At 43.6% G+C, this 16,278-nt stretch overlaps 1 long non-coding RNA gene across 1 annotated transcript; it reads right to left on the bottom strand.

Moving 5' to 3' along the window:
* Positions 1-4,252: 4,252 nt before the first annotated feature.
* On the bottom strand, positions 4,253-6,373 carry LOC310680467. Its single transcript, XR_014512794.1, has 3 exons — positions 6,023-6,373; positions 4,537-4,654; positions 4,253-4,342 (listed from the first exon to the last, which is right to left on the bottom strand). It is a non-coding gene; the product is annotated as an uncharacterized lncRNA (long non-coding RNA).
* Positions 6,374-16,278: the final 9,905 nt, after the last annotated feature.

Raw genomic sequence — 16,278 nt, 5'->3', positions numbered from 1 at the left:
GGATGTGCAACCTGGGGTGATGTTGTGGCTAACAGGTTGTGGAGTGGGTCTCCAGTTGTTATTAGACTACAACACTCATCATCCCTATCTAGCAGGACCAATGGATAATAGGCATTGTAGTCCAACAACAGCTGGGGACCCAGGCTTGAGAAACACTGGGCTAGTCCTATGCATATTTACTCACAAGTAAGTCCCACTGGGTTTACTAAGACCTATTCCCAATTAACTGTACATGGGATTGCATGATCAGAGCACGAGGTGTTCACTGGAATGTCTACAGTTCTAGGATGGCTAATCTGTGGCCTTTTGGATGTTGCTGGACTACAACTCCCATCATGTCTGACCTGTGGATAATGGGAGTTGTAGTTCATCAGCTCCTGGACGGCTCCATGCTGGCAACCCCATGTCTATTCTGACTGCCAACAGCACTTGGAGATCCATTCATTTCCCTACCCTGCCCTAGTCTTAAGTAAGTTACCATCTCTCAGTTTCCTTCTGTATTATACTGCACTGGTGGTTTAACCTACAGCAGTGGAGGGGAACTGGCTGGATTCTCAGTTCCCTCTCCCCCTCTCAGGTACAATTTGAAATCTTTCTTTTGCAGTTGCATCATCTTGGGGTCATGGGGACATCCCCCTGGCAACTGCAAAAGAAAGATTTCAAGTTGTGTCTGCAAAGGAATAAACGTTTCTCTTCTGGTGTGGCTTGAATTCAAGTAGAGGGTGCAAATGAAGTTTTCATTTTCATTTAGAGAAAAGGTGAGCATTCTCAGAGTTGTTCAGTGGAGTCCATGATCTGCACCTTGTGTGGAAATGAATTTTCTCCACCACAAGAACAAGCCTCAAAGCTTTACTGAGGAACATTCTTAAATATTGGTTACAATAAGATAGGGAGGGGGGGTGTGACACTGTGCTCTAGACCACTAAGCCTCTTGGGCTTGCTGATCGGAAGGTTGGCAGTTCAAATCCGCACAATGGGGTAAGCTCCTGTTGCTCTGTTCCAGCTTCTGCCAACCTAGAAGTTTGAAAGCACACCAGTGCAAGTAGATAAATAGGTACAGCTGCAGTGGGAAGGTAAACAACGTTTCCATGCTCTCTGGCTTCCATCACAGTGTCCCGTTGCGCCAGAAGTGGTTTAGTCATGACCGGGAATGCTGCCTGTTGACAACCACTGGTTTCCTCAGCCTGAAGCGAGATGAGCACCGCACTCCATAATTGCCTTTGACTGGACTTAACCATCCAGGGGTCCTTTACCTTTACCTTACAATAAGATAAAAGTTGCAAAACAACAAAGTAAGACATTGTAAATGAGCAGTGGGGTTCAGTCTTTTATGCAGTTCAGTAAACTTTTCTTTCTCTGGTCCCAGAGGGAGGTCCTAAACTTGTTCCTCATTTCAGAGCACCTTTGCAACTGCTCTGCTGCTAGCCATCTCCCAACAAGCACACGCGGATTTCTCATATTTCAGCTTCCTGCTGTGAGAGCTCTGCAGCTCCTGTTCCCAGAGATAAGTCATCAGGTAGCTTATCTCACTCTAATGGAAAAATACCAGCCTAGTCTGATGCTTTTACCATAGCGGAAAACTCTTGCCTAAAGTAAACTTCGTTTTTGCAGCACTGGCAGACAGGCAAACAATCCAGTCCTCCCACAGTCCGTCCACCCTGCCTTGCCATCCTGCCCCCTCCAAAACCCCATATCTTGGTCATCATCTGCAATGCCCCACCCACTATACTTGCCACACCATATAAACACCATCTTCAACTCCTCAAAACCCTCCCTGTAGATTCAAACCACGTAACAAGTCAAACCACGTAAATTTATCAGTGTTACTTGTTTGCATGCTGTTTGTGCCCCAAACAACAAAAGGCCCCTATTGCAATTTCAGAATAGAGGCCCAACATCTTTAGTCTATAAGCGTATGGTAATAGATGGCTAATGGATCTCACGGGTGTTACAGGGCAACTACACACTCACCCACTTGCAGGACCTTTATGAATATAATTGCAAGCCTTGTTATAGTTGTCGAGAAAAGCAAAAAGCCAGATGTTATCCTGAGAGGCGCCTGATTAGAATTTTGAGAGCAGGCTTTGCTTGCGCTACAGCTGTGAAGAGGTCCTAGATGACAGTTCTCCAGCATAGCATGCTTCCGTTTATCCATCAGGCAGAAGACTGCATGTTTACGAGTTGATCTACGATCCGCTTAAGTCAGTGTGGCCCAGTAGTTGTGCTCTAACACAGTGCCAGAGTAGGAGCAAACCAGCTTCAAAACATTGTGCAGTCATGAAGCTCATCTTGAGCCACTCACACTCTTGCAGCCTAGCCTTGATTTTATTGTTTCATCTTTTTATAAACTGCTTTGAGGTGTTTGGGTTTTTGTTTTACAATCACACAGTGTATAAATTTTATGAAATAAATAAAATAAAATAAACTCCCACAGGACTGTATAATGTTGTGAGAATAGCAGAGCAGGGGGTCGGGGACCATGCATGCTGCATGGATCTCCTTGGAGAAGGTCCAGGGTGTTGACATAATAAATAAAGTCAGCAAGGAGTTAGAGTCATAGTATTGTCACAAAAGCCAGGTGCCTGCCTCTCTCTCTCTCTGACAAGTGGTGGCAAAAGCCCATGGGGTCCCAGGCACACACACAGAGCGTCTGTGTCTCTTTGGAGAATAGAAGAAATATGGTTTATTCACCTATTTACACCTTCAGTCTGCATGGAGGGAGTCCAGATTTTACGGCATACACATTTCCAGAGGCAGGAGTGCAGGCAACCTTCAGGCCGCTCCCCTCCAAGATAATAATGATAATAATGATGATGATGATGATGATGATGATGATAATAATAATTATTATTATTATTATTATTATTTATTTATACCCCGTCCTCCCCAGCCAAGACCGGGCTCAGGGCGGCTAACAACCAATAATAAAAACATGTTGATTAAAATACAATTTAAAAAACAAGATTAAAATACAATGCTAAAACACTAGGATGCTGCCTCTTCACAGGAGGAGAAAGGAAAAAGAAAGAGGGGGAGGGAATCAAACTGATTCTAAGCCAAAGGCAAGGTGGAACAACTCTGTCTTACAGGCCCTGTGGAAAGAAATCAGATCCTGCAGGGCCCTGGCCTCATGAGACAGAGCGTTCCACCAGGCTGGAGCCAGTGTTGAGAAGGCCCTGGCTCTGGTTGAGGCTAATCTAACTTCCTTAGGGCCCAGGACCTCTAGGGTGTTGCTGTTTATGGACCTTAAGATCATCCGTGGGGCATACCAGGAGAGGCGGTCCCATAGTTACCAGGGTCCTAGGCCGTGAAGGTCTTTAAAGGTCAAAACCAGCACCTTAAATCTGACGCTGTACTCCACCGGGAGCCAGTGCAGCTGGAAAAGCATGGGTCCCCTCTTCTTCATCCTAGAAAACCCTTTGCCCTCCCCCAGAGCAGTTACCCTGGCAACCTCCCAAATCCCCAGCCTTTGTTCACACCTGGGGGAAGAAGTTAATGGCCCTCAGTTATACTCTTGATAGCCATAGCTGGACCAGGTTGGTTTGCATATGCCAGCCCAGGAATTCCCTGTCTGTCACAACTCTGCGGTTTATTTTTTAATCCATATCCCAATTAATCAAAATCCTAGCATTTATTCATCCCTAGGCTTCAGGGGGACCCCCCCCCCCCCGATCTATAACAGTATCTAAAAGGGAACTTAGGTATCATCTACCACCTCCTCCTTCCAATGCAGGAAATCCACTGTTACTGCAAATAGGTTGCAGATGATTTAGAAGCAAAACCTGGAGGACAAATACTCTTTCCATTTACCTGCTCCCAAGTGGAGGGTGTTTGCTTTAAAAATTATCACAGTTGAGTCAATACCAATTTCCAATAGTGTCCAGCAGGGGCAAGAAGAATCCTAAGCTTGTCCAGATACAGTGGTACCTAGGGTTAAGTACTTAATTCGTTCCGGAGGTCCGTACTTAACCTGAAACTGTTCTTAACTTGAATCATCACTTTAGCTAATGGGGCCTCCTGCTGCTGCCACGCCACCGGAGCACGATTTCTCTTCTCATCCTGAAACAAAGTTCTTAACCTGAAGCACTATTTCTGGGTTAGCGGAGTCTGTCACCTGAAGCGTATGTAACCTGAAGCGTATGTAACCCGAGGTACCACTGTAGTAGCAATTTGTCTGATCCAGGACTGTCTGCTGCAGAAGCTGGCACAGTAGAAAACCACATTTCGCTACCCACCACCGTCCACCCTGAGCGCAGGACTTCTCCTGGCCAGGAGTTAGGATTGCTCCATGTATTAGGAAGAAACTCAGATGCTTTAGCTACAGTGCCTGATGCCCAGGTTCCTGAGAAGGAAGGGGGGAAATCAAATGTTGTACTTGAGAGAGAAACAGGAAGATGAGCAGGGAAAACATACGAGGAGGGGCTGCTTTGTTCCTGGTGCTGTGTCCCACTAACAGGGAGCGATGAAAGCACACACAAGGCAACCCCTCACAACAACTGCCCAATATGAAAGCGGTTCAGGTGGTACTGCACTCACAAAGAGAATTCTTCTTGTGCTTGCCAGGCTAGAATGACAAATCCACATTCGATTTTCCACTGCCTGAGTCATCAGCATTCTGTTCCAGCTGGGGAGCAAAAGGCCATAACATCGCATACTGAAAATACACGAAAGCCTGTCAGCTCATGTCATGAAGACAGGGGGAAGGATAGAAACCTGTGGGTGGATCTGTCAGTTTTGGTTTGCTCAGTTTCTCATTTTTCCAAGCTTCAATTCAGTTCTCCACATTGCACCTTTAATGTCGCCAGGCCTGTCCTGTGGAACACCCTGCCAATAGAGATTCAGCGGATGCATCCCCTCCCAACTTTTAAATGCCTGCTGAAAACTTTCCAATTCTGCCAGCCCTGTGCAGGTCGTTAAGAGTACACAATGCTCTATTGGTGTTTCATAGAATCATATAGTTGGAAGGGACCCCAAGGGTCATCTAGTCCAACCCGCTGCAATGCAGGAATCAAGGCTAAAACATTTTAAATTTCTTTTTTGCTTTTAACTTGTCTTTAACTTTTTATGATGTTATCATTTCCTTTTATGTTATTTACATTTTTTGTAAACCGCTGTGGTATGCTTTTTATGATGCAGTGGTCTAGAAAAGCTTTCATAAATAAATAAATAAATGCAAATCGTTTCTGCAGCCATTTGCTCACTTTAAAAAAAAATCCTCATGAAAATACATCAGCATTTTTATATGACTATCCCCTAATAAACACATTATTTTGAATGCAATTTAACCTAACAGACACATTATTTGGACAAAGCAATTTTCCATTAAGTAATGTAATTTTGCATGCTGTTTTTGCAGATAGCTGAATTCTTATGGACATATGGACAGCAAAATTTGGAAAAGTGTAAATTTCAAAGGATGGCTGTTTTGGTTCACGTATTCTTTCAGGAAGTGTGAATTTGGTTGGTTTGCCTTTAAATGCAAACTTTGTTGAATTTCTCCCCCACCCCACCTGCCTGCATATAAATAATCCACTTCCCACCCTGTATTCCACAAGACATCCTGCACAAAACCCCTCAGTATACCAATTAGTTGGTTGACAAGTGTTTATTCCTCATACACTGAGAGGGCTCTGAAGAGCGAAAATTGCCATTAACTATCTACTTCTGAATGCAGACTGATGAGGGTGTTTATAGGATGCAGCTAATTAGTAATGGTCAGTGCTAACACATCCACACTGACACACAAAACACAGAGGAAAGAAGGAGAGCAAAAGAAATATAAAGCAGCAGCTAGGAATACTAAAGTTTATCTTCCTACCATTCCAATAATACACATTTATCCTCTGTATGCTTTTACTAATAAGCTCCTTTGTACAAGCTCTGGTAAAAAACACACCAAACAACCAGTTGCAACCTTGATTTATTTAATTCTCTGATTTCTAGCACTGCGAGATAATTAACAGACAGCACGCGGCTGCACATGGATTGCTTTATGATTAAATTCCTTTAATTGTCTACTGACCTTCAGCTAATTCGCTAGTTCTGAGATTTTACAGCTTCAGAGAACCCCTTCTGCACTGAGGTGTTTTCACTGGAACGTACACATACAACCCTGGACCTTGAAGAGGACTGTTTGTGTTAAGTTGTGGGTGAACATATCAGACGACAGAGCGATTCTTCAAACAGCTCTTGTTTATTCACAGGCCGAGAACAGAACTGGGCTGAAGGGTTCAGCCAACGTGCTTATATAGAGCTCAACTACAAAGCAACAGTAACAACTTTCTGTAACTATCCAATCACCCAACGTCACTTTCAATTCCTTATTTGCATATGTGGACCTGAGTGAAAACTATCTACAGTATCCCCCTGCTGGCCCAGGGTGAGAACTTCAGTACATTACAGTTTGTACTGAACAAACCTGTGTTCACCCTCCTTCTTGTTTCTCAGAGGCCCTGTTTGGACTACGCAGGCATTATCACTCATTATCTAGATGAGCACATCATAAGGTCGCATTTATCCATGACTTGATCATAAAAAGGGTGCCAATCTGGCGTTTTATTACTGAGACCTGGGTGGGTGGGTGAGTTAGGAGTTGATCTAACCCAGCTGTATCCACCTGGATACTCAGTGCAGAATCAACACAGGCTGCAGTGCCAGAGGATGAGTTGCAGTGGTCCACAGAACTTCCATTTCCATCACAAGGAAACCCCTCTGTCTTCTCAAGTTGGGCCAAGGAGACAGTAACCTAGGACTACTGGTGGTGTACCTTCCACCCAGCTGCCCAGCAGCTTCTCTCACCAAGCTGGCAGAGGCCACCTCAGATTTTGTGTTGGAGCAACCCAGAACAGTTCTGGGGGATTTCAATATCCATGCTGAAGCTGCCTCTAGTGGTCCAACTTGGGGCTCCATGGCCACCCTGACTACCAACACTAGAAATGGAATCGTATCTTCCACTGCATCTGAGGGAAACTGGCTAATTTAGGAGGCTATGTGGCATATACAACTCTGTCTTCCAACACAAGGAAATGTCCAGGGGTCTCAGGAGGAACTACCAGAAGGCAGCCACTACTGCCCTCAGCATCTACCACCTGATACAGTTGCCCCATTCTGCCCAGTGATAGGACTGGTCTGGTTGTAGCATACAACAGATTCTGGGAGTGACTGGTAGTGGCCGCTGATACCATACAACACCGGTCGTGAAAGACCTCCATTGGCTCCCAGTAAGTGGGTGGCGCTGTGGTCTAAACCACTGAGCCTAGGGCTTGCCGATCAAATGGTTGGCAGTTCGAATCCCCACGACGGGTTGAGCTCCCATTGCTCGGTCCCTGCTCCTGCCAATCTAGCAGTTCGAAAGCACATCAAAGTGCAAGTAGATAAATAGGTACTGCTCCGGCAGGAAGGTAAACGGCATTTCCGTGCACTGCTCTGGTTCACCAGAAACGGCCTAGTCATGCTGGCCACACGACCCAGAAGCTGTACGCTGGCTCCTTTAGCCAATAAAGCGAGATGAGCACTACAACCCCAGAGTCGGCCACGACTGGACCTAATGTTCAGGGTTCCCTTGAGCTTTACCTTTACGTTTCTGAGCACAATTCCAAGTGTTGGTGATGACATTTAAAGCCCTCAACAGCCTCAGCCCAGTATACCTGAAGGAGCGTCTCCACTCCCATTATTCTGCCTGGACACTGAGGTCCACCTCCAAGGGCTTTCTGGTGGTTCCCTCACTAAAAGGAGTGAGGTTACAGGGAACCAAGCAGACGGCCTTTTCAGTGGTGGCGCCCACCCTGTGAAATGCCCTCCCATCAGATGTCAAGGAAATATCTGACTTTTAGAAGACAACTGAAAACAGCCCTCTTTAGGGAAGTTTTTAATGTTTGATGTTTTGTCATGTTTTTAATATTCTGTTGGTAGCCTCCCAGAATAGCTGGTGAAACCCATCCAGATAGGCAGGGTATTATTAATAATAATAAATTGTTGTTGTTGTTACCAAATACTTTCTGCCCCCACAAGCATGCGATAAGTGTAGCATAGGAACAAAGGAATCTACCTTATACTGAGTATATGTAGTCAGATCCAGTGATCCATCTATCTCCATGTTATCTACATGGAGAGGAGACTTCCTAGCCTTACCTGGAGATGCCAGTTTTTAATATTTGATGCTTTATCACATTTTTAATATTCTGTTAGGAGCCACTCAGATGGGTGGTGTATAAATAATAATTAAATAATAATAATAATAATATTTCCTTGATCAATTTGGGTTGGATGGCATTGCTCATTCCACACACACTTTATTAAGGATATTTCACCGATTCCTTGGGACTTCTATCCTGATCTCCCCTATACCTTTTGTACTCAGAACCAAAATTTATCATGTCAGGGCCAGGTTTTAAAAAGAATAAAAGGAGTGGGCAGGGCCATGAAAGAATGCAGCACAATATCCAGGAAGGTTTCCAGGTCCTTATCAAAAGCTATGGCATTCAATCATTAAAAATGTCACATAAACAACAGAAATGAACTTTTAAAACAGCAGGGGGGTCCGGCTGGATTCAACCGACACTGTCAGCTGTCCTACTTTTGCCATTGACAACCTGGAATATGGCATCAAATACTAAGCACAGTACTGTCACTTTTACAACAGGGAAATGGCTTGACATTTTAAAGTATATGAAGAAAAGAAAATAAGTGTTGCCACTTATTTCTGAAGAAATGTTTTGTTTTGTTTTCTTTTTACCCCACAACAAACATACAGTGGTACCTTGGTTCTCAAACTTAATCCGTTCTGGGAGTCCGTTCAACTCCTGAAACCGTTCAAAAACCAAGGCATTGCTTCTGATTGGCTGCAGCAGCTTCCTGCAGTCAAGTGGAAGCTGCACCGGATGTTCTGTTTCCGAAAAGCGTTCGCAAACCAGAACACTTTTGTGGCATTCAGGAGCCGATTTGTTCAACAACTAAACCGTTCAGGAACAAAGGTACCACTGTATTAAGTCCTCACTGAGCTCTTTTGTTGTTATGTTTTTTTAAATTATGTCTTTATTGTTTTAAAATAAATGCATTTGTAGAAAGAAAAAAGAGAAAGAAAAAACAAACACAATAATAGTATAACAAACATCATTTATACACCCAACAATGCAAATAATTATAGATCTTGTAAAGAGAAAAATTAAAAATGACTTCCAGTTAGTCTCACTGTACTTTATCTATTGGTTACCTTATACCGCAGAGTTACATATTCCTTATATAGTCTCTCTTTACACCCCTGTGAACTGGTCAATTACTTTTTACACTATACAAGGGTCAGTCTAGTTCTGCCAGGAGCTTTCCTTTTATACCGTGCTTTTTTAAGTATTCTTTAGAAATTCTCCATTCCTTATAGACTATTTGTTTTGTTTGGCCTCTGAGCCTTCCTGTCGCCTTTGCTAGCTGCAGGTATTTTACCATTAGGATTTGCCAATCTGCTGTGTTAGGTTATTGTTGTATTTTTCCAATTTCTTGCTACTAAAATTCTGCCCACTGTTATCCCGTACATGAACAATGTTCTTTTCGATTTCCCTATTTCTTCTGGCAGTACACTTAAAAGAAATATTTCTCACTGAGCTCTTTTGATTGGGGGCAGGTTTTCCACCTATATATATATTTGTACTTCTGCAGATCTTGGGGTTCTCACAGACCTGCTGTTCATTCTCTCTTGCACTTAAAGGTAAAGGGACCCCTGACCATTAGGTCCAGTTGTGACCGACACTGGGGTTGCGGCACTCATCTCAATTTATTGGCCGAGGGAGCCGGCTTACAGCTTCCGGGTCATGTGGCCAGCATGACTAAGTCACTTCTGGCGAACCAGAGCAACACACAGAAACGGCGTTTACCTTCCCGCCGGAGCGGTACATATTAATCTACTTGCACTTTGACGTGCTTTCGAACTGCTAGGTTGACAGGAGCAGGGACCAAGCAACGGGAGCTCACCCATTGCGGGGATTCGAACCGCCGACCTTCTGATTGGCAAGTCCTAGGCTCTGTGGTTTAACCCACAGCACCATTTTGCCAACAGCCTTACCCACAGCTGGAGAATTTGAGTTTGCTATTTACTATATATGGGATTTTTCACTGGGATGTTAAAAGACTCTGAGAAGACTATGAGATGTTTTGGCAAGTACAAGAGAAGCTTTGGCTAAGGTTGCCATATGTTTGCTCCCCCATAACCCCAGAAAAGGCTCTTTAAAAGTGGTGCATATGCCAAAAACTCAACTGGCAGGGCATCACTGTACTTTGAGTTTGAAACCCTTTGAGTTTCCACCTGCCAAATCATTGTTAAAGACACATATCCTTGCAGAAGGCGGGGGGGGGGACATTCAGCTAAGGACCCTATTTCCCATATGCTTTCAGAAGGAACTTTAAATTTCAACAATACAGGTTTCTGAATGCATATTGTGCAGAGGTAGAACATACTGTAACATCATTGTGCAATTTAAGTGACATACAGATAAGCAATTACTTAATGTAGTCAAATCTCCAGTCTCTGCTCATTTAGAAAAACACATCATCTTGGTTCCATGCACAAGAAACAACCCACAAAACATCTTTGGAATAGTTAGAGGGCAAAAATCTTCAAAGCTAACTTGGTAAGCAGCCAGTTTTACTGGGCAAGGTAAAAAAGCCCTGGCACTGACTGAGATTATAGAAAGCAACATGGACTGTATTTTAGTCTAGTGGTTCCCAAACCCACTCCACCCTACCCCCCTGACTCTTAATAATTTCTGAGACTCCTGGCATTGTACTTAATGATTTTTCTGCCTGTGGTAGCAATCGTAATGCACTGTGCTAGATTTACGTAATTGTATATATTTTTTTAATTACTTCTTTTGCACTGTATTTTATTGTATTAAAATTTGAATTCCATAGAATCCCTCCCATGATCATCTGGTTGGCCACTGTGGCAACAGGATGTGAAGGGAACACGAGGGTCATCTAGTCCAACCCCCTGCAATGCAGGAAACTTTTGCCCAACCCACGACCCTGAGATTGAGAATCTCATGCTGTACTGGCTGAGCTGCTATAAAACAGCAGGATCTCGTAGTATTGCATCCCCACCATATATTCAAGGTGTAGCCAGGGGGGCAAGGGGGAAACTGCCCCCCAACTCAATAAAAAATAATAAAAATACTTAACTGAGGTTCTGCCTCCCCCCCAAAAAAATCAAAAATCCTGGCTATGTGCATGCATACAATTAAAGCACTCTTATACCATTGTAACAGGCATGGCTTCCCCAAAAGAATCCTGGCAACTGTAGCTTGCTCAGGGTGCTGGGAATTGTAGCACTGTGAGGGGTCTGCTAACAACTCTCAGCACCCTGAACAAACTACAGTTCCCATGATTCTTTGGGAGAAGCAATGGCTGTTAAAGTGGTAAAGGAGTGCTTTAAATGTATGATTGCGTTGTGACTTTAGGCCAGAGGTAGATTTTCTGGAGTTACTGCTTTTCATTCTCCAAAACAATATAATTGGTTCTGCAGTTCTCGGCCATGCATTGGCAGGCATCTGAGGAGTTAGCTGTGTAAATGCCAACACCCCTGCCTTAGGCTAACTAATTTATTATGACACACACTTCCATGAACTACGGTTCATTTCGCCAGATGCTAATTGTTTTAACACTTAAGGGATTCTGAAGGTGCACACTTAATTGCAACATTCTGAACATGCTGGTGGACCGTAGAATTCTGTTATGATGGTTGGCACTGAAATGAAGCCATCCTGCTCTAAAACACATTCCAGCTCCTTCAAGGCAGACAGTTGCCAAAGCCTTGGCAGAACCCTCCAGCAGCTTCAAAACATGAAACCACTCCATCTTCCTATTCCAACCTTCCCCACCCCTGGGGGCGGAGGAGCGCAATCCAGTAGGGTTCAGATGGAACAGATGCAAAAATGACTTTAAATATTTGCCTAAAAGTGGTCATTTTGGCCAGCGTGGACTGTCCAGTAAGTGACAAAAAGCCACAGCTGCCAAACTGCAACCCCTGCAACCCAAGGAATTTTTAAATAATAACATTTTTCGAAAACTGTAGAGTTTTCTATGTGTTCCATTAGTCTAGGAAGCAGGAGTCCTTGGAAAGCTGACAAGACTACCGATTTGCATTCCTTCCCTTTCCTCTCTATTGTTGTTGTCCAAGGTCCTAAATACTCTGCTTTCATTCACAAAGCCCAGAAAGAATATTACTTGGATTGACAAGCCAAGCATGTGCGTTGGTGGCGTTGAGAACTTGCCATTCTTCCCTGATTCCTCCAGTCTGTCAGCAGGAACATTGCTATTATCATCAATAAAGAGCTGATTTTTACCTTCCAAGGCAAATACACATGAAGGTCAAATGGTGATTCTTTTATCCTGCATATTCCTCCTCACAGCCATTGTCTCTGCACCCACCTAATTAATGTCGTAAACACGGGTTTCTTGCACCTTTGTCTCCATCCCAGCAGCACAGCTGCCTTCTGCTGGGTGAAGCTATGGGTTTTGAAATCAACAACCACAATTCGTGCTGCTGGCGTATTGCTGATTAACCCACCGTTGGAAAGGAAACTTTGACAGAATGAGTCTATTTTGTCTTTTGCTCAGCAAGCATCTTCTCAGCAGAAGTCTTCTCTGGCCCAAAGTAAACCAATTAAGAAGTCAGCAGAGATTGTCTCACATGAGCAACAGATGAAATTCAGGGAGGAAGCCTGATGTCTTTGAAGGAAGAGGACATTTTGGCAGGCATTACTCTCATGCTAATACACAGGATAATGAGGGAAGGCAGCAATTTTGAAACTGGTAAGTGCAGGAAACCAGTAACTGCAGGAATTGCCACAAGTGAATTTATTCCTGTGGCCTGTCCAGCTAACCAGTCCTTCTGTCAAGTAGATCCTGGTAATTGTTCAGCAAGGTCAACTGGTATCAGCTAATTGTTTATTCAGTGATGGTTTCTGGGGGCCTGGAGAGTGCTTTTGAGCATTTTAAAGGAAATATCCAACAGAGCTCAGATAGAGCGCTTCCCCAGCTAAGGAGAAGGGGTTGGTAGAAGGGGTGTGTGAGGTATGGATGCTTGAGGAATGCAATTTATGTGAATTTTGATGCAGGCTGGGCTGATTTCCTGGATTAATGTGTAAACTAGAATATAATTATCCTTTGGATTTTGCACTTCTCGGAACCATTTCATGCAATTTCCAGCTCAAAAAAAAGTACAAAAATGCCTGTTATTGTGTTTTTTCCAAATAAATTACACTGTTCTGGTAAAGCACAGGGATTTTGTGTTGTTGCAACAGTTCTATGCAATTATCTTGCCTTAGGAAGTGAAGTGAGCCCCTACATTGTTATATATGCTCAATATCCTATTGAAAACTTTTCTCCCAAGTCTTCCCAAATGAGCCTATTTCATTTCTCCAGTTTTAAACTCTTTAAATCCTTTCTTTTCTTTTCTGTTATTTTTAAATCATTTGTTTATTCTGCCTTTGTAATCCACTTTATTGCTGGTTTTAGTTGTACCGTTTTATGCATTTTTGTATTTCATTGTAAGGTGGAGTTGGTTTTTGACTGAATATTTTTACTGATGATTGTAAACAAATAAATAAAATTGAGTTGAAATGTTTCTTTACATGCTTGTTTCCATATGGATTCTTTCTAAAAAGAAAGATGCAGACTGGTGCAGAAATGGAATGAGACAGGCTTCTAAAAGAACACATGTGAAACTGGCACAGCCATTTGGAACAGCGGTGGAAAGAGAGGAAGTTGTCATCCAGTCAAAGGCACCTGGAGGGTTCTTGGGTTCTCTCTGGAGATCTGGTGTGGGGTTGCAGATATCCTGCCTGTTCTTCATCTCCACTTTTGCATTTTTAAAATTTATATCCCATGTTCCCTCCAAGGAGAACAAGGCAGCTTTATAGCAATACAGGAAAGCAATACTCTACAATAGTTCTCCCTCCTCCATCTTATCCTCACAACAATCTACATTAGGCTGAGAGGCTGTGACTGGCCCATGGTCACCCAGTGAGCTTCATGGTTGAGGTCCAGGTCCTGGTTTAACACTCTAACCACTACACCACAATGGCTTTTGTTATGTACTGATGTTCTCACCCTGGGCCAGCAGGGGGATACTGTAGATAGTTATGCAAATGAAGGATCAAAAGTAACGTTCTTTGATTGGATAGTTTGTATGCAAATGAAGGATCGAAAAGTGACGTTCTGTGATTGGATAGTTTTAGAAAGTTGCAACAGTTACAATTGTTCTGGAGCTCTATATAAGCAGGCTGACTGAGCTCCTCAGTTAGTTCTGTTCCAGCTTACAAATAAAGAGCTGCTTTGGAAGAATCGCTGTGTCATCTGATATGTTCGCCCACAACTTAACAGCCTTATAAATATAGCAATTATTGCAAAGATACCCTGAGTCAGCAGTCCTCAGAGTATCCAAAGGAAACTGGCCTCAGCTAATGCTGTCCCCAGACCTTCTATAAGAGTTTCGGCAACCACTTGCTCTGTTGATCCTGGTCCATCATAGCTTATAGAAATTGAAATTGAAATACTTTATTGTCACTTGTACAACTTGTATCCAGTGAGATTACACGAGCACCACCCGCTCAGCTCTCTTAGTCTTAATTCCCCTCGTTTACTCACGCACACCCACCCAACCCGAAAGTCAGTTACCCTGCTGTTATCTTTTCATTCAGTAGCCTAACAGCCCACGGATAGAAGCTGTTCTTTGCCCTGTTGATGCAACTAATCATGCTTCTGTATCTTCTGCCTGAGGGCAGGAGATCAAGAAAGTGCCGGCCAGGGTGTGAATCATCCCTGAGAATTTTCGTCACTCTCCTGAGGCAACGTTCTTCCGCTATTTCATCCAGCGGATTCACAGGACAGCCCATAAAATCTTGTGCTGTATTCATCACCCTCTGTAAGCACTTCCTATCAGTTAATGTCAAACTAGCTTATGAAAGCCAGCTGAGAGTAAGGTTGCCATATTCTGAAGATGCTGCTCTTTTGTGATTCTCTGCTGCAGACTAGCTTACTGTAAATAAGCACACACACACACACCCGACATTTTGCCAAATTTTAAAAATGTCCCTGGACAGAAATTTTAATCCTGAAAAAGAGGACATGCTCAGGGGAAAGAGGGCATAGGGCAGCCAGACCTGAAAAAGATGATGTGTCCTGGGAAAAGAGGATATATGACAACCCTAGCTGAGAGGGGTTGACTAGGTGGGTCCAGGGAGTGGTTAATGCAGGAGGAAGTGGTGGCACTGTCAGTATATGGAAACATCACCACTGCAGACACCCAGATTGTTGACATCACATGATGCGCCTATCTGTGGGAAAGAAGAGTTTCCCAGGACGTTCACAGGCTGGATAAGTCTTTGTGAAGAGTGTAACTTGAAACCTTCTGTGTGCACATGTTCAGGAAGTTTATCTGACTTGCTAGAAGAACTGAGCTGAAAGGACATGTTTTTCTCTAGTACTGTAATGTCAGAAATAAACATCATGTAAATAGATTTCTGACTTATTTTCTTTCCCCTGCGGAAGCAGGAGGGAGGGGTTGTGCATTTTACCCATGCTTGGGAAAATGTCGCCTATCAAAATCTCCCTGGTCTGTCTGGATATCAGCCAGAGGAGGTTACCGGTAAGCAAGCTCCGAGGACAGTGAGAGGGGCCAGCCTCTATGGAGGGGGCTTGCAAACCGACAGGCACATGTCCTTAAAGAGATACATCCCATCCTTAAGAGGACCTTCCTAGACCTAGAAGTTTTGAATAGCTACCACCCAGTCACAAATATTTCCCTTTTTGGCAAGGTGCTCAAGAGGGGTGGACCTGCTTGGGGGGAAATGATTCAGGCCTGGGTTTGGAACTGAAATGGCCTTGGTTTTCCTGGTGGGTTACCTTTGCCAATGAACTGTACATTATCCTTGATGTCTTGATGGATGTCGATACCATGCTATCATTATACAGTTCTGGAAATAGAAGCTCTGTGGAGGGAACAAGAGTCCCCTAGCAATGCTCTGCATCTTTAACAAACTACACTTCCCCATTGGCAGAAGCCATGGCTGCTTAGTACCGTTGATGATACTGTTCTAAATCAGATGGAGCTTGAGATAAACATGGCATGAAGTTGTCATTTTGGGAGGAAGCAAAATCAATGCCCCTCTCCTCTTTCTAATGTTTCGAACATTACAACATTACAACAGAATCCTAAACATGTCTTCTTAGAAGTAGGCTTCCTCCCAGGTGTGTGGGGTTAATGTTGCTGCCTTAGTGAGCTAGGTAACA

Source organism: Podarcis tiliguerta, assembly GCF_965153285.1.
Source record: "Podarcis tiliguerta genome assembly, chromosome: 6".
Lineage (NCBI taxonomy): Eukaryota > Metazoa > Chordata > Lepidosauria > Squamata > Lacertidae > Podarcis > Podarcis tiliguerta.
Note: the sequence above shows the minus strand (reverse complement) of the source record. Positions and strands in the feature narration are given on the sequence as shown.